This window comes from Salvelinus fontinalis, chromosome 20 (genome assembly GCF_029448725.1).
Source record: "Salvelinus fontinalis isolate EN_2023a chromosome 20, ASM2944872v1, whole genome shotgun sequence".
Lineage (NCBI taxonomy): Eukaryota > Metazoa > Chordata > Actinopteri > Salmoniformes > Salmonidae > Salvelinus > Salvelinus fontinalis.
In genome coordinates this window covers 2,252,759-2,275,783 of record NC_074684.1, presented here as the reverse complement: position 1 = coordinate 2,275,783, position 23,025 = coordinate 2,252,759, and the positions used below count along the sequence as shown (strand labels likewise).

The window sequence follows — 23,025 nt, the reverse complement described above, 5'->3', positions numbered from 1 at the left end:
ATCAGGAAGTCCAGGATACAGTTGCAGAGGGAGGTGTTTAGTCCCAGGGTCCTTAGCTGAGTGATGAGCTTTGTGGGCAGTATGGTGTTGAACGCTGAGCTGTAGTCAATGAACAGCATTCTCACATACAGTTGAAGTCGGAAGTTTACATACACCTTAGCCAAATACATTTAAACTCAATTTTTCACAATTCCTGACAGGTAATCCTAGTAAAAATTCCCTGTTTTAGGTCAGTTAGGATTACCACTTTATTTTAAGAATGTGAAATGTCAGAATAATAATAGAGAGAATTATTTATTTCAGCTTTTATTTCTTTCATCACATTCACAGTGGGTCAGAAGCTTACATACACTCAATATGTCTTTGGTAGCATTGTGTTTCAATTGTTTAACTTGGGTCAAACATTTCGGGTAGCTTTCCACAAGCTTCCCATAATAAGTTGAGTACATTTTGGCCCATTCCTCCTGACGGAGCTGGTGTAACTGAGTCAGGTTTGTAGGCCTCCTTGCTCGCACACGCTTTTTCAGTTCTGCCCACAAATGTTCTATAATATCGAGGTCAGGGCTTTGTGATGGCCGCTCCAATACCTTGACTTTGTTGTCCTTAAGCCATTTTGCCACAACTTTGGAAGTATGCTTGGGTTATTGTTCATTTGGAAGACCCATCTGCGACCAAGCTTTAACTTCCTGACTGATGTCTTGAGATGTTGCTTCAATATATCCACATAATTGTCCTCCCTCATGATGCCATCTATTTTGTGAAGTGCACCAGACCCTCCTGCAGCAAAGCGCCCCCACAACATGATGCTGCCACACCCGTGCTTTACGGTTGGAATGGTGTTCTTTGGCTTGCAGGCCTCCCCTTTTTTCCTCCAAACATAACGATTGTCATTATGGCCAAACAGTTCTATTTTTGTTTCATCAGACCAGAGGACATTTCTCCAGAAAGTACGATCTTTGTTCCTATGTGCAGTTGCAAACCGTAGTCTGGCTTTTTTGGGCGGTTTTGGAGCAGTGGCTTCTTCCTTGCTGAGCGGCCTTTCAGGTTATGTTGAAATAGGACTCGTTTTACTCTGGATATAGATATTTTTGTACCTGTTTCCTCCAGCATCTTCACAAGGGCCTTTGCTGTTGTTCTGGGATTGATTTGCACTTTTCGCACCAAAGTACGTTCATCTCTAGGAGACAACGCGTCTCCTTGCTGAGCGGTGTGACGGCTGCGTGGTGTTGTGTTGGTGTGTTGGCATGGTGTTTATATTTGCGTACTATTGTTTGTACAAATGAATGTGGTACCTACAGGCGTTTGAAAAATGCACCCAATGATGAACCAGACTTGTGGAGGTCTACAAAGACAAACGAGGTCTTGGCTGATTTCTTTTGATTTTCCCATGATGTCAAGCAAAGAGGCACTGAATTTGAAGGTAGTTCTTGAAATACATCCACAGGTACACGTCCAATTGACTCAAATTATGTCAATTAGCCTATCAGAAGCTTCTAAAGCCATGACATAATTTTCTGGAATTTTCAAAGCTGTTTAAAGGCACAGTCAACTTAGTGCATGTAAACGTCTGACCCACTGGAATTGTGATACAGTGAATTATAAGTGAAAAAATCTGTCTGTAAACAATTGTTGGAAAAATTACTTGTGTCATGCACAAAGTAGATTTCCTAACTGACTTGCCAAAACTATAGTTTGTTAACAAGAAATTTGTGGAGTGGTTGAAAAACGAGTTTTATTGACTCCAACCTAAGTGTATGTAAACGAATTCAACGGTATGTCTTTTTCTTTGCAACTCTGCCTAGAAGGCCAGCATCCCGGAGTCGCCTCTTCACTGTTGACGTTGAGACTGTTTTTTTGCGGGTACTATTTAATGAAGCTTCCAGTTGAGGACTTGTGAGGTGTCTGTTTGTCAAACTAGACACTCTAATGGCCTGCCAGTCCTCTTTCTATTCTGGTTAGGGCCAGTTTGCGCTGTTCTGTGAAGGGAGTAGTACACAGCATTGTACGAGATCTTCAGTTTCTTGGGAATTTCTCACATGAAATAGCCTTCATTTCTCAGAACAAGAATACACTGATGAGTTTCAGAAGAAAGTCCTTTGTTTCTGGCCATTTTGAGCCTGTAAACTTACCCAAAAATGCTGATGCTCCAGATTCTCAACTAGTCTAAAGAGGGCCAGTTTTATTGCTGCTTTAAATCAGAAAAACTGTTTTTAGCTGTGCTAACATAATTGCAAAGGTGTTTTCTAATGATCAATAATCCTTTTAAAATGATCAACTTGGATTAGCTAACACAACGTGCCATTGGAACACAGGAGTGATGGTTGCTGATAATGGGCCTCTGTACGCCTATGTAGATATATATATATATTTTTTTTTTTACCTTTATTTAACTAGGCAAGTCAGTTAAGAACAAATTCTTATTTTCAATGACGGCCTAGGAACAGTGGGTTAACTGCCTGTTCAGGGGCAGAACGACAGATTTGTACCTTGTCAGCTCGGGGATTTGAACTTGCAACCTTCCGGTTACTAGTCCAACGCTCTAACCACTAGGCTACCCTGCCGCCCCAAGCCGCCCCAAGTCATTATATTATATTCCATAAATAATATACTGTTTCCAGCTACAATGGTCATTTAAAACATTAACAATGTCTACACTGTATTTCTGATCAATTTGATGTTATTTTAATGGACAAAATGTGCTTTTCTTTCAAAGACAAGTACATTTCTAAGTGAACCCAAACTTTTGAACGTAGTGTATAGTGTATGTAGAACGCTAGTATGGGTATTCGGACATGTCAGTTAGCTAGGTCTCCTGTCTCAGACACAGCTACAGTGAGTCTCTCTACTCCACAGGGATGCATATGGAATACCTAGATAGGCTCTTCGGTCTCAGGAGACAGGTCTAAATTAGACCTTAATTATAATTAAGCCTATTTGTGATACAATGCCAAGACCGCCTTGCATTACTCATAAGTCAGTGCTCTTACAAATGCTCTGATTAGATGCTCAGAAACAGCTATCTTCTTGCCAACCGAAACTAAAGGGCAACGACTGAAATTGGAACAGACATCAACCCAGCTCCTGGCATACTTACCCTTTCTCTCCCATGATAATTTCTCACATACAATAAGAGTGATAGGCGATAGCACATTGACCATATAGCACTGCCGCCATTTAGCACTCTGCCCCATCTCCTTTCGCCTGCTGTTCCTCTGCCCAGCGTTGATCACAACAGGAGCCTTGGCATGGCAGCATACAGGTGCTCAGATTGCAGTGCTGCCTATGTTGTGTTGGCACAGCTCCTAGGCCACAATAACATTGGCTGGACAGGCAACCGTGGCAGACTGGCAGGTTCTTGGAACACCTCTAGAGCTGGCCCACCAGACCAGTAATAATGGAATAGCTCTAGAGCTGGCCCGCTGGTCCATTATTACTCAACATCTCTAGAGCTGGCTGGCCTATTGGTCCAGTAATACTGGTTGTGCCAACCAGTGGTTGTGCTATCACCAGTGGTGAATATGTCTAATGATCAGAGGCTGGTTGTGCCAACACGAGTAGTGAAAATACACGATCTAATGAGCAGAGTGGTTGCGCCAACACCAGTGGTGAATATGTCTAAAGAACAGACTGTATATGCTGAGTGAACAGAAACCCTAACGTCATGAATAATGAAGGTCATAGTCCGCCATCAATAATAGATGCAGCATGCAGCTCACAGCCTCCAACGGCGCACGCACGCACGCACACTGTCATGACGTGGCCCTCTTTGGAGATAGTGAGTACCATCCCCCTCTCTCTGCACCATCCCCTTCTCTTTCACCACCTCTCTCTTCCCCCGACACCCAGGCTCTGTTATCGCAGGTCATAAATTCCGAGAGGAGTCTCTCTCCTCATGGCCATGCAGTATATAGAGAGAGAGTTTCACAGGAGAACGAAGGAACCTCTTCCACATCACAGAACTTGAGAACTGCACAATGTCCATGTTTTGAAGAAGGTGTACACAGTCGGGGGTAGAATCCAGCTACGACCCGTCCATATCGTTTAATGTTTGTGAAACTCATGAGAGACAATACAGCCACATTAACATAACTCTGTTTATACAAGAGTCTCAGTTGTGAGGCTTGCATCTAATTGTTGTATAAACTGAATCAGTAAAGATTAAACTATTTGTGAAATGATGTAATGTGATTTTAAACTGTTTAATGAAGGAAACTCCAATTCCCTTTGGAGTTTAACTAAGTCATAGGCCCGCCACATGAGCACAGACATTGATCTGGCATCATGGGACAGCCCTTTCCTACGGTTCTGGATATAACTCCCACCATGGGAATTTCCCAGTAGACCAGTACCTCGATCCAGAGGGAGCGAAGGCTTGAGTAGAGACCATGCGTACCTCGACCATCGAGGGAGCTAAGGTTGCAATGGTTGCTGAATCTTTGAACCATACCACGTGGTTAAACTCTGAGACTATCGATCCGATAGAATAAGAGCTACTCTTCGATACTAATTACTAGTCTGCAGCTAGAAATTATGTACCCGTGAATGCGAGGACCGACAACCGCCGAAACATCTATTCTATAAGAACATTTCTGAATGGGACTCTGAACCTACTATTCTAACCACGGAAGAGAGAGAGAGGGCAGACGAACTTTCCAATAGAAAAGGATGATTCCAACAGATATCACGACGACACACTGAGCGTAAATACACTGCTCAAAAAAATAAAGGGAACACTAAAATAACACATCCTAGATCTGAATGAGAGAAATATTCTTATTAAATACTTTTTTCTTTACATAGTTGAATGTGCTGACAACAAAATCACACACAAATTATCAATGGATATCAAATTTATCAACCCATGGAGGTCTGGATTTGGAGTCACACTCAAAATTAAAGTGGAAAACCACACTACAGGCTGATCCAACTTTGATGTAATGTCCTTAAAACAAGTCAAAATGAGGCTCAGTAGTGTGTGTGGCCTCCACGTGCCTGTGTGACCTCCCTACAACGCCTGGGCATGCTCCTGATGAGGTGGCGGATGGTCTCCTGAGGGATCTCCTCCCAGACCTGGACTAAAGCATCCGCCAACTCCTGGACAGTCTGTGGTGCAACGTGGCGTTTGTGGATGGAGCGAGGCATGATGTCCCAGATGTGCTCAATTGGATTCAGGTCTGGGGAACAGGCGGGCCAGTCCATAGCATCAATGCCTTCCTCTTGCAGGAACTGCTGACACACTCCAGCCACATGAAGTCTAGCATTGTCTTGCATTAGGAGGAACCCAGGGCCAACCGCACCAGCATATGGTCTCACAAGGGGTCTGAGGATCTCATCTCGGTACCTAATGGCAGTCAGGCTACCTCTGGCGAGCACATGGAGGGCTGTGCGGCCCCCCAAAGAAATGCCACCCCACACCATGACTGACCCACCGCCAAACCGGTCATGCTGGAGGATGTTGCAGGCAGCAGAACGTTCTCCACGGCGTCTCCAGACTCTGTCACGTCTGTCACATGTGCTCAGTGTGAACCTGCTTTCATCTGTGAAGAGCACAGGGCGCCAGTGGCGAATTTGCCAATCTTGGTGTTCTCTGGCAAATGCCAAACGTCCTGCACGGTGTTGGGCTGTAAGCACAACCCCCACCTGTGGACGTCGGGCCCTCATACCACCCTCATGGAGTCTGTTTCTGACTGTTTGAGCAGACACATGCACATTTGTGGCCTACTGGAGGTCATTTTGCAGGGCTCTCGCAGTGCTCCTCCTTGCACAAAGGCGGAGGTAGTGGTCCTGCTGCTGGGTTGTTGCCCTCCTACGGCCTCCTCCACGTCTCCTGATGTACTGGCCTGTCTCCTGGTAGCGCCTCCATGCTCTGGACACTACGCTGACAGACACAGCAAACCTTCTTGCCACAGCTCACATTGATGTGCCATCCTGGATGAGCTGCACTAACTGAGCCACTTGTGTGGGTTGTAGACTCGGTCTCATGTTACCACTAGAGTGAAAGCACCTCCAGCATTCAAAAGTGACCAAAACATCAGCCAGGAAGCATAGGAACTGAGAATTGGTCTGTGGTCACCACCTGCAGAACCACTCCTTTATTGGGGGTGTCTTGCTAATTGCCTATAATTTCCACCTGTTGTCTATTCCATTTGCACAACAGCATGTGAAATGTATTGTCAATCAGTGTTGCTTCCTAAGTGGACAGTTTGATTTCACAGAAGTGTGATTGACTTGGAGTTACATTGTGTTTAAGTGTTCCCTTTATTATTTTGAGCAGTGTATATATATTGATTGCAATTATTCCCGAATGAGTGAGCGTTGATGTGCAAAGGATTAGCATTTCAATTGTTAGAATTATCAAGTGTGTAGTCACTCATTTGCGTAATTCCCGCCTTTCTTAGTCTACACCCACTTCCCTTTTGTCCACCAAGCCGTAATACCGGTTTAGCCCACTAGGGCACATCCCCTATAATTTCCTTGTAACCATATCTACTTTGTTTGTATGTGCATTTCTGTGATTATTTAGTAGGTTAATAAATAAATGATTGAGACAATTGATTTATGGATGATTCATAGTGAAGACTGGGTTCGTGCAGAAAAAATAAATAAATTAAACGCCAACAATTTACGACGTTTGGAATGAGACTAACATGAGGTAAAGAATAATTCATTAATTAGAAGACTAATTGATCAGATATAAAAAAATCTGAAAGTTATATTAGGAAAATTATAACTTTGTAATCTGAATATTTTCCTTGTTGCCCCGACTTCCTAGTTAATTACATTTACGTGATTAGTTTAATCACGTAATAATAATTACAGAGAATTGATTAGTTAAAATAAGTCTTCAGTTTAATGATGCCGAAGACACGACAACACACACACAGTATGATGCTCAGAGCCTCAGACAGTGCAGTTGTACTTGTTCCTCAGTGATCCTCACTTAGAGGACAAAAGTGCTGTGTAAGCCAGCAAAGTTCTTTTGAAGGTAAAACACCTTGGCGTGAAACAGACACCCTCGCCAAACGAAGCTCTGGTACTGACATTGTTCTGCTTGTCTCCCCTCATCCAAATGATTCAATATAGATCGATGGGAATACTATAATATGTCCCAAAAACATGGAGAGGAGACAAAGATGGATTCAGTTTCTCTTTTTAGCAAATACACTTCTCACACATCATAGATACGTCGTGTGTGTTTGTGCTTCTCTGTTCTGATTTAAAGCTATCATCAAGATGAAAGTGAACGAAGCTGTGAGCTTTGACCTTGAGAGAACAGACCTCAGGCTCCTGTTGTATTGTTCTGAACAAATCTTCCCTGCTGCTGAGATGTGCAGGGGGTTGCCCTGAGCCAAACTACTATCAAAGCAGAGAGGGAGGAGGTAGGGCTAGAAGGGAACCGAGGAGAGAAGGGCTTCAAGCACACTAGGGGGTCGGAGAGAGAGACGGACGGAGAGAGAAAGAGAGCAGAACCTCATCACCTCGACACAATGCCTGATGCGAAACCAGGAGCTTCAAGGCTCAGAAGAGAGAGAAGAGAGATGAGTGAGGGATGACTGGGGGGGGGGGGGGGGGGCTATAAGGGTGGCAGGTATTAGCATACCATAAAGTCTTCCGCATGCTTCTCAGACAAAACAGTTCGGAAGAGTTTGTGCATATATTATGACGGCATTTTGTGACGTATTTGTTTGTTTTCGACTTTGGTAAGGGTTTTTTCAGCTTTGAGCACATAAACATGTTCGGGCACACGCCATTTCGTCTGTGATTGGTCAACAATAGGGATACTTCAATAAAGTCTTTGTTGGAAATTCAACAACAGGTGGCTCATTTTCATGCACATTTTTCCATTAGAAATACTGCACCAAACATTGTAGTTAGATGTAAAATTGCTCGGCTTAACATCTCCTCTGCAAAAATGTCACAATTAATCTTAGATCAATTCTGATTGAGTGTATAGTGGCTACGGCGTCTCAAAATGAACAAACAGTACCATTGCTGTTTTTTTTTCTTCATGCGAAGGTCTTTAAAGGGAGTATGCGAGTACACTCGTTCGGTCAAACTGAAGCATGCTGACGCCTTAAATAACATAGTATATAGAAAAACTAAATAAGGATAGCAATCCAAACAGGAGCTTCTCATCTAAACTGTATTGCATATAGTGTTGCACACTTGATTAATGCAATGATTCACAAATGCGTAAAGATTTTAAAAACCTTTCATTTTCAATTTGGCTAACAGAGCAAAAATGCTGTCTACTAGTATAAAAGGTCATTCTTTTTTCTTTTTTTTAGGGGTGGAACAGCTTAATATTGCAGAAAGATTGTTACTTCCATCAATGTAATTGTCTGCATCATTTCCAATCCCCCATATCTTTTTTTGGTAAATTATATATCCATATATATATACACGTACTGTACATACACATATGCATACATATGCACATATATGCATACACATACAGTTGAAGTCGGAAGTTTACATACACTTAGGTTGGAGTCATTTAAACTTGTTTTTCAACCACTCCACAAATTTCTTGTTAAACTTAATCACCCTCCCAGATCCGGGATCCTCCTCATCAGAAACGCTGACTAGCATAGCCTAGCCTAGTGCCACAGGGAATATCATATAATATAATTTCAGGAAATCACAAGTCCAATACAGCAAATGAAAGATAAACATCTTGTGAATCCAGCCAACATGTCCGATTTTTAAAATGTTTTACAGCGAAAACACAACATATATTTATGTTAGCTCACCACAATAGCGCAAAACACAACACCATTTTTTCACCGCAAAGACAGCTTTCACAAAACCCACAAATAGAGATAAAATTAATCACTAACCTTTGAACAACTTCATCAGATGACAGTCTTATAACATCATGTTATACAATACATTTATGTTTTGTTCGAAAATGTGCATATTTATAGCTACAAATCCTGGTTTTACATTGTGAACATGGCGCAAAAATGCTCCAAATTGTCCAGGGAAATTTTGGAGAGTCACGTAATCTAACAGAAAAACTCATCATAAACTTTGCTGAAAAATACATGTTGGACATATAATTAAAGATACACTGGTTCTTAATGCAACCGCTGTGTTAGATTTAAAAAAATAACTTTAGTAAAAAGCACAGCATACAATAATCTGAGACAGCGCTCAGCCATTCTCCGCCATGTTGGAGTCAACATATTCAACAAAAATACGAAATAACATCATAAATATTCTCTTACCTTTGATGATCTTTCATCAGAATGCAGTGCAAGGAGTCCTAGTTCCACAATAAATCGTTGTTTTGTTTAAGAATGTCCATTTCTTCTGTCGAATTAGCAACTTTGGCTAGCATAGTGGCGCTCACGTGTCCATGAAGATTTTACGCATGAACGAAAAATTCAAAAAGTCATAATAATAGTCGAATAAACTGGTCAAACTCAGTTGATAATCCATCTTTAGGATGTTTTTCAGAAATCAATCCAATAACGTCCCAGACGGAGCATTTCTTCGTGTCTACCTAACGCATTGCAGAAAACGATGTGACAAACCCTAGTGCGCAGCAAAATACTGCCAATATGGCTGACCTGTCACTCCAAAAGCTCTCATTCGGTCCCACATCAGGCTAGACACCTCATTCAACGTTCTACTGCCTGTTGACATCTAGTGGAAGGCGTATGAAGTGCATACATATCCATAAATACAAGGCAATTGAATAATAATAATTAAAAACAAATACAAATCATGACAAAAACAAAGTGATTAACCAGTCAGAACTAGCCAATGGCAATGCAGATTACACAGTAAGCAACCAATCGATTAAACACAGGATATGACATCTTGGAACACCCTGCTTCTTCGCTTCTATTCACAGAGACCCATTTCAGAATTTTCACTTCCTGTTTGGAAGTTTGCCTGCCAAATGAGTTCTGTTTTACTCACAGATATAATTCAAACAGTTTTAGAAACTTCAGAGTGTTTTCTATCCAATGGTATAATAATAATATGCATATCATGTCATCTAGAACAGAGTACGAGGCCGTTTAATTTGGGCACAATTTTTTCCCAAAGTGGAAATAGCGCCCCCTATTAAGAAGAAGTTAACAAACTATAGATTTGGCAAGTCAGTTAGGACATCTGCTTTGTGCATGACACAAGTAATTTTTCAAACAATTGTTTACAGACAGATTATTTCACTTATAATTCTTATAGTACGCAAGTATAAACACCATGGGACCACGCAGCCGTCATACCACTCAGGAAGGAGACGCGTTCTGTCTCCTAGAGATGAACGTACTTTGGTGCGAAAAGTGCAAATCAATCCCAGAACAACAGCAAAGGCCCTTGTGAAGATGCTGGAGGAAACAGGTACAAAAGTATCTATATCCAGAGTAAAACGAGTCCTATATCAACATAACCTGAAAGGCCACTCAGCAAGGAAGAAGCCACTGCTCCAAAACCGCCCCAAAAAAGCCAGACTACGGTTTGCAACTGCACATGGGGACAAAGATCGTACTTTTTGGAGAAATGTCCTCTGGTCTGATGAAACAAAAATAGAACTGTTTGGCCATAATGACCAGCGTTGTGTTTGGAGGAAAAGGGGGGAGACTTGCAAGCCGAAGAACACCATTCCAACCGTGAAGCACAGGGGTGGCAGCATCATGTTGTGGGGGTGCTTTGCTGCAGGAGGGACTGGTGCACTTCACAAAATAGATGAATTCATGAGGGAGGAAAATTATGTGGATATATTGAAGCAACATCTCAAGACATCAGTCAGGAAGTTAAAGCTTGGTCGCAGATGGGTCTTCCAAATGGACAATGACCCCAAGCATACTTCCAAAGTTGTGGCAAAATGGCTTAAGGACAACAAAGTCAAGGTATTGGAGTGGCCATCACAAAGCCCTGACCTCGATCTTATAGAAACATTGTGGGCAGAACTGAAAAAACGTGTGTGAGCAAGGAGGCCTACAAACCTGACTCAGAAACACCAGCTCTGTCAGGAGGAATGGGCCAAAATTCACCCAACTTATTGTGGGAAGCTTGTGGAAAGCTACCCGAAGCGTTTGACCCAAGTTTAACAATTTAAAGACAATGCCACCAAATAATAATTAAATGTATGTAAACTTCTGACCCACTGGGAATGTGATGAAAGAAATAAAAGCTGAAATAAATTATTCTCTCTACTATTATTCTGACATTTCACATTCTTAAAATAAAGTGCTGATCCTAACTGACCTAAGACAGGGAATTTTACCAGGCTTAAATGTCAGGAATTGTGAAAAACTGAGTTTAAATGTATTTGGCTAAGGTGTATGTAAACTTCCGACTTCATCTGTATCTCTGTCCAGTGTCTGTGTTCTTTTGCCCATCTTAATCTTTTCTTTTTATACACATCATCTTTGCAACTCTGCCTAGAAGGCCAGCGTCCCAGAGTCGCCTCTTCACTGTTGACGTTGAGACTGTTGTTTTGCCGGTACTATTGCATTAAGCTGCTTTTGAACGGTAGTGTATGTGTTTGTGTATGTGGACACCCCTGTAAATTAGTGGATTCAGCTATTTCAGCCACACCCGTTGCTGACAGTTGCATAACATTGAGCACACAGCCATGCAAGCTCCATAGACAGACATTGGCAGTAAAATGACCTCACTGAAAAGCTCAGTGACTTTCAACGTGGCACTGTCATAGGAAGCCACCTTTCCGACAAGTCAGTTCGTCAAACGACTGCCCTGCTAGAGCTGCCCCCGTCTACTGTAAGTGCTGTTGTTGTGAAGTGAAAATGTCTAGGCGCAACAACGGCTCAGCCTCGAAATAGTAGGCCACAGAAGCTCACAGAATGGGACCAACGAGTGCTTAAGCGTGTAGAGCGTAGAAATCGTCTGTCCTTGGTTGCAAAACTCACTACCGAGTTCCAAACTGCCTCTGGAAGCAACGTCAGCACAACAACTGTTAGTCTAGAGCTTCATGAAATGTCCGAGCAGCGGTACACATGCTGAGATCACCATGCGCAATGCTAAGCGTCGGCTGAAGTGGTGTAAAGCTCGCCGCCATTGGACTCTGGAGCAGTGGAAACACATTCTCTGAAGTGATGAATCACGCTTCACAAACTGGCAGTGTGACAGACAAATCTGGGTCTGGCAAATGAGGCAGTTCCGAGAGAAAAAGGGGATACAACTCAATATTAGGAACTCATTCAGTGCATATGTCGCTTGACACATCAATGGTTCTTTCAACCTTCTCAAGACGGATAACTGTGAATCAATCGGATAGGCAAAGCCAGGGAGGCAGACAGGTAGCCCAGCTGAAGCACTTTCTGTTGTGGATGAGAGAAAAACTGATCATGTTCTGAAGAAGAGAAAACATGGTTTCAAGTGCAGAGGTTCAATCGAGAGAGAAAATTAGGCAAATATCATCTAAGAGATTTAGATATTCTTCATTAGAATAACAAAAAAGGAGACACGCACCACCAGAAGCACATTTTCCCAAACAGGTCCCCTGAGCTGCCACATGAAACAGCTCTCATCTTAAAACAGCCAAAGGAAACACAAAAAAAATGGTTTTCTTTTCATTTTCTTCTCTTTTCTGCTCAAGCTGTGGGGGACCTCCGCTGAGTATCTCTTACTAATCTAAACCAGCTGTGGGACTGTTTACCGTTTTGAACTCTCCCTCCTGTGATTGGCTGCTGCTGTTCTAGAGCGCTTTGTGATTGGTTACCGGGGTGCTTTTTGTGTTTTGATTGGCCTGCTGTTTTTAGCATCAGAAATCCAACACGTATGTTTCGTCTTTGGGGTGTCTGTGTTGCTGGCAGTGGCTAGGCTACTCTATTGTGTGGGACAGGAGAAGGGTTGAAAACAGTGACTTTACTCGAACTCAAAGGCATGTCCATTGTTGAAATTGGGGGATTTGTTGAGTTTGATTAGTCTGAATTCTGTTCTATATTTTAGGCTTATGAAGTGTGTTTGTGTGTCTGTGAGCCTGTGGGGGTTGTGTGAATATGTGTTCCATGTGGTTCCTCAGCACTGCTCTGTTGGTATACTGAATACTATCCTGTTTTGCTGCTGTGTTGGTTATTCAAACTGAATCCTCTTCTATTCTTTGTTCTGTTCTTGCATGCTGGTCTAATGAGAGTTTTGATGATTCAGTTAATTCATTTTACATCCAGATACCATAGTAGAAATGTTCAGTTTCGAATTGTGTCGGATTTTTATGACTTTTCAATTTAGCAGACAGAGCGAACCTCAATCCCTAGCTAGTCTGTAAATGCACAGCTTTGTGCTCCATTGCCCCTCTCTACCCCCCTCTCCCAGCCCACACTATGGGTACTGAACAGGCCACTCCAAGGAGCTGAGCTACGGATTAGAGGACTACTCGGGACAGATTGCTTCATCCTGCGCTCGCTGCTTTTCATACCATACCGTGCACGCCCGCTCCCGCTGACTTCTTGTCCAACTCCCACCTGCTCCCGCAAGAACCTAACCACAGTCCCACAATGTTATTTTAAGGTGTATGTGACGCAGCTCACTTTGCAGGCCCAGTCCCAGCAATTTTGCCACCCAAGTCAAGATCATAATGCACAACAATTGCCTAAGAAATTCCCTTAAAATATCTGCGATTCTCATGTGACCCAAGGTCAGAGTTTTAATTTAAAAACTCTGAAATGCTATTTGAGTATGGATGGGCATTTTAACATTTTTGACTGTTCGAGTACTCTCATGAGTACTTGAATGGGAAAACATTTGTGCACTTATCTAAGTAACAGCAGATCATAACAATGCCTAGTTTATCATCACTTGTACAGATAACAAATCCTAATTGCTCAATTTCCCACAGATAGCTTTAAAACAAAAAAAAGTAGGGGAGTAGATCAGAAAACCAGTCAGTATCTGCTGTGACCACAATTTGCCTCATGCAGCGCGACACATCTCCTTCACAGGTTGTGGATTGTAGCCTGTGGAATGTTGTCCCACTCCTCTTCAATCACTGTGTAAAGTTGCTGGATATTGGCAGGAACTGGAATGCTGTTGTACATGTCGATCCAGAGCATCCCAAACATGCTCAGTGGGTGACATGTCTGGTGAGTATGCAGACTATGGAAGAACTGCATACCAGGTGTTCGTCGGGAGCCTCATGAAATGGCTTTCCATGGCCGAGCAGCCGAGCACTCTAAGATCACCATGTGCAATGCCAATGTCGGCTGGAGTGGTGTAAAGCTCACCACCATTGGACTCTGGAGCAGTGGAAACGCGTTCTCTGGAGTGAGGAATCACACTTCACCATCTGTCAGTTCGACGGACTAATCTGGGTTTGGTGGATGCCAGGAGAACGCTACCTGCCCCAATGCATAGTGCCAACTGTAAAGTTTGGTGGAGGAGGAATAGTGGTCTGGGGCTGCTTTTCATGGTTTGAGCTAGGCCCCTAAGTTCCAGTGAAGGGAAATCTTAACATTACACCATATAATGACATTACTAGAAAATGTTGTGCTTCCAACTTTGTGGTAACAGTTTAGGGAAGGCCCTTTCTTGTTTCAGCATGACAATGCCTCCGTGCACAAAGCGAGGTCCATACAGAATGGTTTGTCGAGATCGGTGCGGAAGAACTTGACTGACCTGCACAGAGCCCTGACCTAAACCCCATCTAACACCTTTGGGATGAATTGGAAAGCCGACTGCGAGCCATGCCTAATGGCCCAACATCAGTGCCTGACCTCACTAATGCTCTTGTGGCTGAATGGAAGACCCCACAGCAATGTACCAACATCTAGTAGAGAGCCTTCCCAGAAGAGTGGAGGCTGTTATAGCAGTAAACGGGGGACCAACTCCATATTATTTTGGAATGAGATGTTCGACGAGCAGGTGTCCACATACTTTTCAAATGCTGTATAGTGTATTAGGCTATCATATTATTGGGCTATATCAGCCAATAGGGTGGAAGTCGTTTGAAAGAGAGTAGCGTTGGGGCGAAATAGAATAGGAGAGTACCGTAATTGCTGGACTATTAAGCGCACCTGAATATAAGCCGCACCCACTGAATTTATTTTTTTTATTTATTTTGTACATAAATAAGCCGCACGTGTCTATAAGCCGCAGGTGCCTACCGGTACATTGAAACAAATGAACTTTACACAGCCTTTAAACGAAACACGGCTTGTAACAAAAATAAATAGGCTTTAACGAAACACGGCTTGTAACAAAAATAAATAGGCTTTAACGAAACAGGCTTGTAACATTTTTTTTTTTTAAATAGCAGTAAACAATAGCCTACCAAGAAAGTCCTTGGTCACTATCTTCCTCCTGTGCACTGAAACCACTGAAGTCATCTCCTTTGGTGTCGGAGTTGAATAGCCTCAGAATTGCTTCATCCGATGTTGGATCGTTTTCATTGCGCTCTCCTCACTTTCATCCGGAGGCAAACTCATCCAAGCCTCATTTTCTAGTTCGGGCTATCTGCTTTTCTTTCCTCTGAAAACTTTTGTTGTCTTTTTGCACTAAGTCAGTTTCTCACGCTGCTGTTTCCAACGTCTTATCATCGACTCATTAAGGCTCCCGTGCAGCAGCACTATTTCCTTTTCCAACAGCCAGATCGATCGCCTTCAAATTGAAAGCTGCATCATATGCATTTCTCCGTGTCTTTGCCATGATGAGGGTGACAAAATGACTACCGTAATCAGAATGATGGAAAGTTTGAGCACCCTCGATTTACGTCACATTATGTGACGGTGCTCAGTTTTTTGGCGGCATGAATTTGTGAAAGCGGGAAAAATCCATAAATTAGCCGCGTCATTGTATAAAGCGCAAGGTTCATAGCTGTGGGAAAAAAGTAGCGGCTTATAGTCCGGAAATTACGGTAGGCACTTACTTGAGCTACGTTTTGCATAACTTTTATAGGAGCGAGACGATTTACAGGCAGACAAATGTGTTCTCAATATTTCCAGTCAATGTCAGAGCCTATCATATTTAGGAAGTTCATTTCCATGGAAAGACAACTGGGTCGTGCTTCCTTGCCCATACATAAAGCCTCCAGGCTATTTAATTGAGACCACGCGTAAGCACATTTGATCTCTGTCGGAGCCTGCAGCTCTCCAGCAAACATGGCTCCACACTGGCCTCCAAGGCATTGGCCCAGTGTGGCCCAGTTAGGGCAGCCCATATCTGGTCAGGGCAGCCCTTACTTTGCCTGAAATAAGCCCATCTTTTTGGATCAGCTGCCCATAGCATTGTATCAGAATGACAACAAAGTTGTCACTAACTCAAAGTTTATCTTATGTGACATGCATTTCTCTGACATGCAGTCAGAGACCTGGCCGTGTGGTGCCAGAATAACAACTTATCCCTCAATGTAGCCAAGGCTAAGGAGATGATTGTGGACTACAGGAAAAGGAGGACCGAGCACGCCCCATTCTCATCGACGGGGCTGTAGTGGAGCAGGTTGAGAGCTTCAAGTTCCTCGGTGTCCACATCAACAACAAACTAGAATGGTCCAAACACACCAAGACAGTCGTGAAGAGGGCACGACAAAGCCTATTCCCCCTCAGGAAACTAAAAAGATTTGGCATGGGTCCTGAGCACCTCAAAAGGTTCTACAGCTGCAACATCGAGAGCATCCTCACTGGTTACATCACTGCCTGGTACGGCAATTGCTCGGCCTCTGACCGCAAGGCACTACAGAGGGTAGTGCGTACGGCCCAGTACATTACTGGGGCTAAGCTGCCTGCCATCCAGGACCTCTACACTAGGCGGTAGAGGCCCTAAAAATTGTCGAAGACCACAGCCACCCCAGTCATAGACTGTTCTCTCTACTACCGCATGGCAAGCGGTACCGGAGTGCCAAGTCTAGGGACAAAAATGCTTCTCAACAGTTTTTACCCCCAAGCCATAAGACTCCTGAACAGGTAATCAAATGGCTACCCGGACTCTTTGCGTTGTGTGCCCCCCAACCCCCCCCAAACCCTCTTTTTACGCTGCTGCTACTCTCTGTTTATCATATATGCATAGTCACTTTAACTATACATTCATGTACATACTACCTCAATTGGGCCGACCAACCAGTGCTCCCGCACATTGGCTAACCGGGCTATCTGCATTGTGTCCCACCCACCACCCGCCAACCCCTCTTTTACGCTACTGCTACTCTCTGTTCATCATATATGCATAGTCACTTTAACCATACCTACATGTACATACTACCTCAATCAGCCTGACTAACCGGTGTCTGTATGTAGCCTCGCTACTGTATAAAGCATATGTATATGTTTGTCTTTTTACTGTTGTTTTATTTCTTTACTTACCTATTGTTTACTTAACACCTTTTTTTGCACTATCGGTTAGAGCCTGTAAGTAAGCATTTCACTGTTGTATTCGGTGCACGTGACAAATAAACTTTGATTCGATTTTTTACAGACTTAATCATTGAGTACGGTTACATGCACACAATAATGCGATTTATTGTGGATAGTCTGATTTTAATCTAATAGTTTGATTAAAACGGGTACATACTTTGCAAGAATAATGATTTCCCTAATAATCCTGTTTACATGGGCACATCTTAAATCGGGCTACCTCATGGCACTTTGATAAATGCAGAAAATTGCCAATCAAAATAGATGTTGTACCACAGCAAACATGTGATTCCGAGCTCAGACATGCAAAGTTTGTACGTGAAAACTATTTCTAAAACGCATACATTGTTGTTCTGAAGTGACTTCAGTCACGCTGAAGAGGAAGGCTCTCAGTTGGCGCTAGCACATGAGCAGATCAAATACACCGCTGGAACGCCGGTTTAAGGTGTTCAGAAAACCAGGTGTTTGAAATCGACTTATGCTTACTTCGATTTTTGACCTTACACCGAGTAACATAAGCAGAGTAAGATACTTTCAGGACCATTGTGTAATCTGCCTCCCGAACTATTACTGTTCATGTCAACGTGCTCATGGGCAGTGTGAGATACATTTATGTTGACATTACACAACAGAACACTTACACACTCTGAGTAACGTTTGCATAAAAATAACTTGTGATAATTGGCTTTAAAGTTTCCCGAATTCTCATTGGTTTGAATGGTGTCAGCAATTCCCACCTTGCCCACCAAATACACAATGGGGTAATTTTTGCTGGGTGGTTATATCACACACAGTTAACTCATTGTGAGTAAGTTAAGCAACCGAAAGAGGGTGCAACGAGGGGAGAGTGGGGGCTAGAGACATGAGGTGGGTAAAAACATTAGGGATGGGGGAAAAACATTGATACAGTAGAGTATTGCAGTATTTTTTCTGCCAATACTGTGACTCCAAGTATCGATTTGTAAAATTAAATTAAGAAAAATTAAAATGAGGGGTGCGTGTCTGTGTTCTGTGTCTGCCCTGTATAAGGGCCCTTGACCTGACCACTTGTGTGGCCCTGTGCTCCATTGTGTTGCCATGTGAGTAAGTTAATTCTCCATTAGTATTCAGTAGCTCCTCTCTTTGCCATATTGTTCAGAGAGCAATGAGCCGAGAGAGAGGAGGACCCTGCGCTATACAGACACGTGCTGCACACACTCCCTCCGCTAGTCCCTTTGTGTCGCACAATAGACCAATACTTTTTGATCTCTCTGTCTCCCTCTCACTCTCTTTTTTTCCCTCCTGCTCTCGATCTTGTGCTTTCTCTTACTCTTTCTCTCTCTCGATCGCTCGCTCTTTCCCTCTCCTCTCTCTCTCTCCCTCTGCTGCTCTCAATCTTGTGCTTTCTTATGCTCTCTATCTCTTCTCTCCGTGCACACTTCTGACTCTGTCCATTTTCTCTTTTTTTCCCTCTTTTTTTTCTTCTCCTGGGGTAGTGACCAGCATCCCAATGGTCTGTTGCCTTGGTGATGAGTGACAGGTAGGATGTACCACCCAAGCAGTGTAGAGATGGATGAAAATGGGGTGAGCTGAGGTTGGGGTTAGGATGTTGGAGCAGTAGGGAAAGAGACTACTGATTTGAAGAGGAGCAAGACAAAGAGGAATGAGAGGACATTGGAAATGGTGTTTGCAGTTGTAATGATTCTTTGTGGAGAGATCAACTTTGATTATTCTCATTCTCTCATCTCTGTTCCTATGTGCTGGTGGCTTAGTGAAGGAATCCAATCAGGGTTGTCAAGGTCCAGGGTAACTGAAGGAGATAATGCTCCTCCGTTTTGTCTGAAGGATGTCCCCTGAAGGACATCCCTCAGTCAATAAGAGAGGGATGAGTAAGAAATTAACGAGTTGATTTCCAGGAAAATGAGTGATCAGATTACCATCTCAAAAATAACAATAGTGAATTGAGGGAAACTCCATTCTCACGCATCCTTATTCAACAGGGAGAAAAGAGAGAAGACGACATTCTGGCCGATTGGAATGAGTCTCATTTGTCCATTAAAATAACATCAAATTGATCAGAAATACAGTGTAGACATTGTTAATGTTGTAAATGACTATTGTAGCTGGAAACGGCACATTTTTTTTAGGGAATATCTACATAGGCGTACAGAGGCCCATTATCAGAAACCATCACTCCTGTGTTCCAATGGCACGTTGTGTTAGCTTGCTGCTTCTTTAATCAACACAACAGTTTTCAGCTGTGCTACCATAATTGCAAAAGGGTTTTCTAATGCTCAATTAGCCTTTTAAACATTATAAACTTGGATTAGCTAACACAACGTGCCATTGGAACACAGGAGTGATGTATTGTTGTCTCTACCTTCTTGCCCGTTGTGCTGTCGTCTGCGCTCAATAATGTTTGTACCATGTTTTGTGCTGCTGCCATGTAGTTGACATGTTGTGTTGCTACCATGCTGTGTTTACATGTGTTGCTGCCATGCTATGTTGTTGTCTTAGGTCTCTCTTTATGTAGTGTTGCTGTGTCTCTCTTGTCGTGATGTGTGTTTTATTTTTAATCCCAGACCCCGTCCCCGCAGAAGGCCTTTTGCCTTTTGCTAGGCCGTTATTGTAAATAAGAATTTGTTCTCAACTGACTTGCCTAGTTAAATAAAGGTTAAATACAAAATTAAATAAAAAACAGGGTCCTGAAAAAGGAAAAAGGTCACCACATGCAGGGTCACTGGAGGTCCAACTGGAAGTGGGTGAGCGTGCGTGCATAAGAAATCGAGAGGGAGGGAGGGAGGGAGGGAGGGAGAGATGGATGAGAGGAGGGTAGGAGGTGTAGCCTAGTAGTTGGGTGGGGGCTGGGCCACTATGCTGCTCTCATAATGTTTTATGTTTTTTAAGAATGTGCCACAGTACAGCTTGAAGTACATCCTATAAATCTTAAAGGGCGCTTAGATAAATACGAGGGCTGATCATTACCCTATATGGAGGCGGTTGAGTTCAATTAAGAGGATTGTAACATGACTCACATCAACAAACCATTTAACAGGCTTCCTACTAGCCCATAAAGAAGTGTGTCCTTAGTTGCTAGCGCTAGTAATGCCTCTTATGGACAACTTTTTTTGGGGGGGGGATACGCTCCATGATCATTTTAATTGCTCCATGACTGTAACACCATTATAGAGTCCTATAGAAATGAAATACATCAGCGGTGAATTAAGACAGAATATTAGTTGGTACTAATGACTTTTCCTGTAGTAGCTGGTTTATCAGTCACCCTATTGCACCTTGTCTGCTTCCACTCTATCAAACATGTCCGCCTTGATTACAGTGCTGATTAATTAATGTCATTATGATTAATTCATGTCAGGGAGGGAGAGGACGGCTGGTTGGACATGATAGACTACCATTGTCTCACAGAGAAAGAGCCTGTCATTTAGTCTGCTGTTCAGCCTAAATGTCCCTCTTGGTTCATTTACTGTAAATGGAGCCTATTCTTTCTTTCCTCTTTCTTCACCTTCACTCGCTGTAAATGTTCCCTTCTATTTATTTATTTCCTCTTCTCCAGTCCTCTCCTCTCTCTCTCCATATCCCTCCCTCAGATTCTGAAACATTCTTTACCCGTTTAGTTAAATGGAGATTCACGATTGAAGAGAGACAGTTTCAGTCGGGATATTGCTGAGTAAGAAAATCTTTCTACTTTCTACAAGTTCAGTGCATTCGGAAAGTATTCAGACCCCTTGACTTTTTTCCCACATTTTGTTACGTTACAGCCTTGTTCTAAAATTCATGATTTTTTCTCTCATCCATCTACACACAATACCCCAAAATGACAAAGCAAAAACTGGTTTTTAAAACAGAAATATCACATTTACATAAGTATTTTGGACTCTTTACTCAGTACTTTGTTGAAGCAGTGATTACAAGCAGTGATTACAATCTTGGGTCTTCTTGGGTATGATGCTACAAGCTTGGCATACCTGTATTTGGGGAGTTACTCCCATTCTTCTCTGTAGATCCTCTCAAGCTCTGTCAGGTTGGATGGAGAGCGTCGCTGCACAGCTATTTTCAGATCTCTCCAGAGATGTTCGAATGGGTTCAAGTCCGGGCTCTGGCTGTGCCACTCAAGGATATTTAGAGACTTGTCCCGAAACCACCCCTGCGTTGTCCTGTTGGAAGGTGAACCTTCGCCCCAGTTTGAGTTACTGAGCGCTCTGGAGCAGGTTTTCATCAAGGATCTCTCTGTACTTTGCTCCCCCCCCCCCCGATCCTGACTAGTCTCGCAGTCCCTGCCTCTGAAAAACATCCCACAACATGATGTTGTCACCACAATGGTTCACCGTAGGGATGGTGCCAGGATTCCTCCAGACGTGACGCTTGGCATTCAGGCCAAAGAGTTCAATCTTGGTTTCATCAGACCAGAGAATCTTGTTTGTCATGGTTTGAGAGTCCTTTAGGTGCCTTTAGGCAAACTAAGTCAATCAATCAATCAATCAATCAATTTTATTTTATATAGCCCTTCGTACATCAGATAATATCTCGAAGTGCTGAACAGAAACCCAGCCTAAAACCCCAAACAGCTAGAATGCAGGTGTAGAAGCACGGTGGCTAGGAAAAACTCCCTAGAAAGGCCAAAACCTAGGAAGAAACCTAGAGAGGAACCAGGCTATGAGGGGTGGCCAGTCCTCTTCTGGCTGTGCCGGGTGGAGATTATAACAGAACTATGCCAAGATGTTCAAAAATGTTCATAAGTGACAAGCATGGTCAAATAATAATCATGAATAATTTTCAGTTGGCTTTTCATAGCTGATCATTAAGAGTTGAAAAACAACAGGTCTGGGACAGGTGGGTGTTCCATAACCGCAGGCAGAACAGCTGAAACTGGAATAGCAGCAAGGCCAGGCGGACTGGGGACAGCAAGGAGTCACCACGGGCGGCAGTCCCGACGCATGGTCCTAGGGCCCAGGTCCTCCGAGAGAAAGAAAGAGAGAAGGAGAAAATTAGAGAGAGCCAAGATTTTCAAAATGTTCATAAATGACAAGCATTGTCAAATAATAATCAGGAATAAATCTCAGTTGGCTTTTCATAGCCGATCATTAAGAGTTGAAAACAGCAGGTCTGGGACAGGTAGGGGTTCCATAACCGCAGGCAGAAGAGTTGAAACTGGAATAGCAGCAAGGCCAGGCGGACTGGGGGCAGCAAGGAGTCACCACGGCCGGTAGTCCCGACGTATGGTCCTAGGGCTCAGGTCCTCCGAGAGAAAGAGAGAAGGAGAAAATTAGAGAGAGCCAAGATTTTCAAAATGTTCATAAATGACAAGCATGGTCAAATAATAATCAGGAATAAATCTCAGTTGGCTTTTCATAGCCGATCATTAAGAGTTGAAAACAGCAGGTCTGGGACAGGTAGGGGTTTCGTAACCGCAGGCAGAAACAGTTGAAACTGGAATAGCAGCAAGGCCGGGCGGACTGGGGACAGCAAGGTGTCAGCATGCCCGGTAGTCCTGACGTATGGTCCTAGGGCTCAGGTTCTCAGAGAGAAAGAGAGAACGAGAGAATTAGAGAGAGCATACTTAAATTCACACAGGACACTGGATAAGACAGGAGAAGTATTCCAGGTATAACCAACTGACCCTAGCCCCCCGACACATAAACTACTGCAGCATAAATACTGGAGGCTGAGACAGGAGCGGTCAGGAGACACTGTGGCCCCATCCGAA

General features: G+C 43.2%; 1 protein-coding gene across 7 annotated transcripts in view; it reads left to right on the top strand.

Annotated features, from left to right (window-relative positions):
- The window catches only part of LOC129817147 (actin-binding protein WASF1-like), a 149,031-nt gene that overhangs the window by 42,306 nt on the left and 83,700 nt on the right, over nucleotides 1-23,025 (top strand). The window lies entirely within an intron of this gene.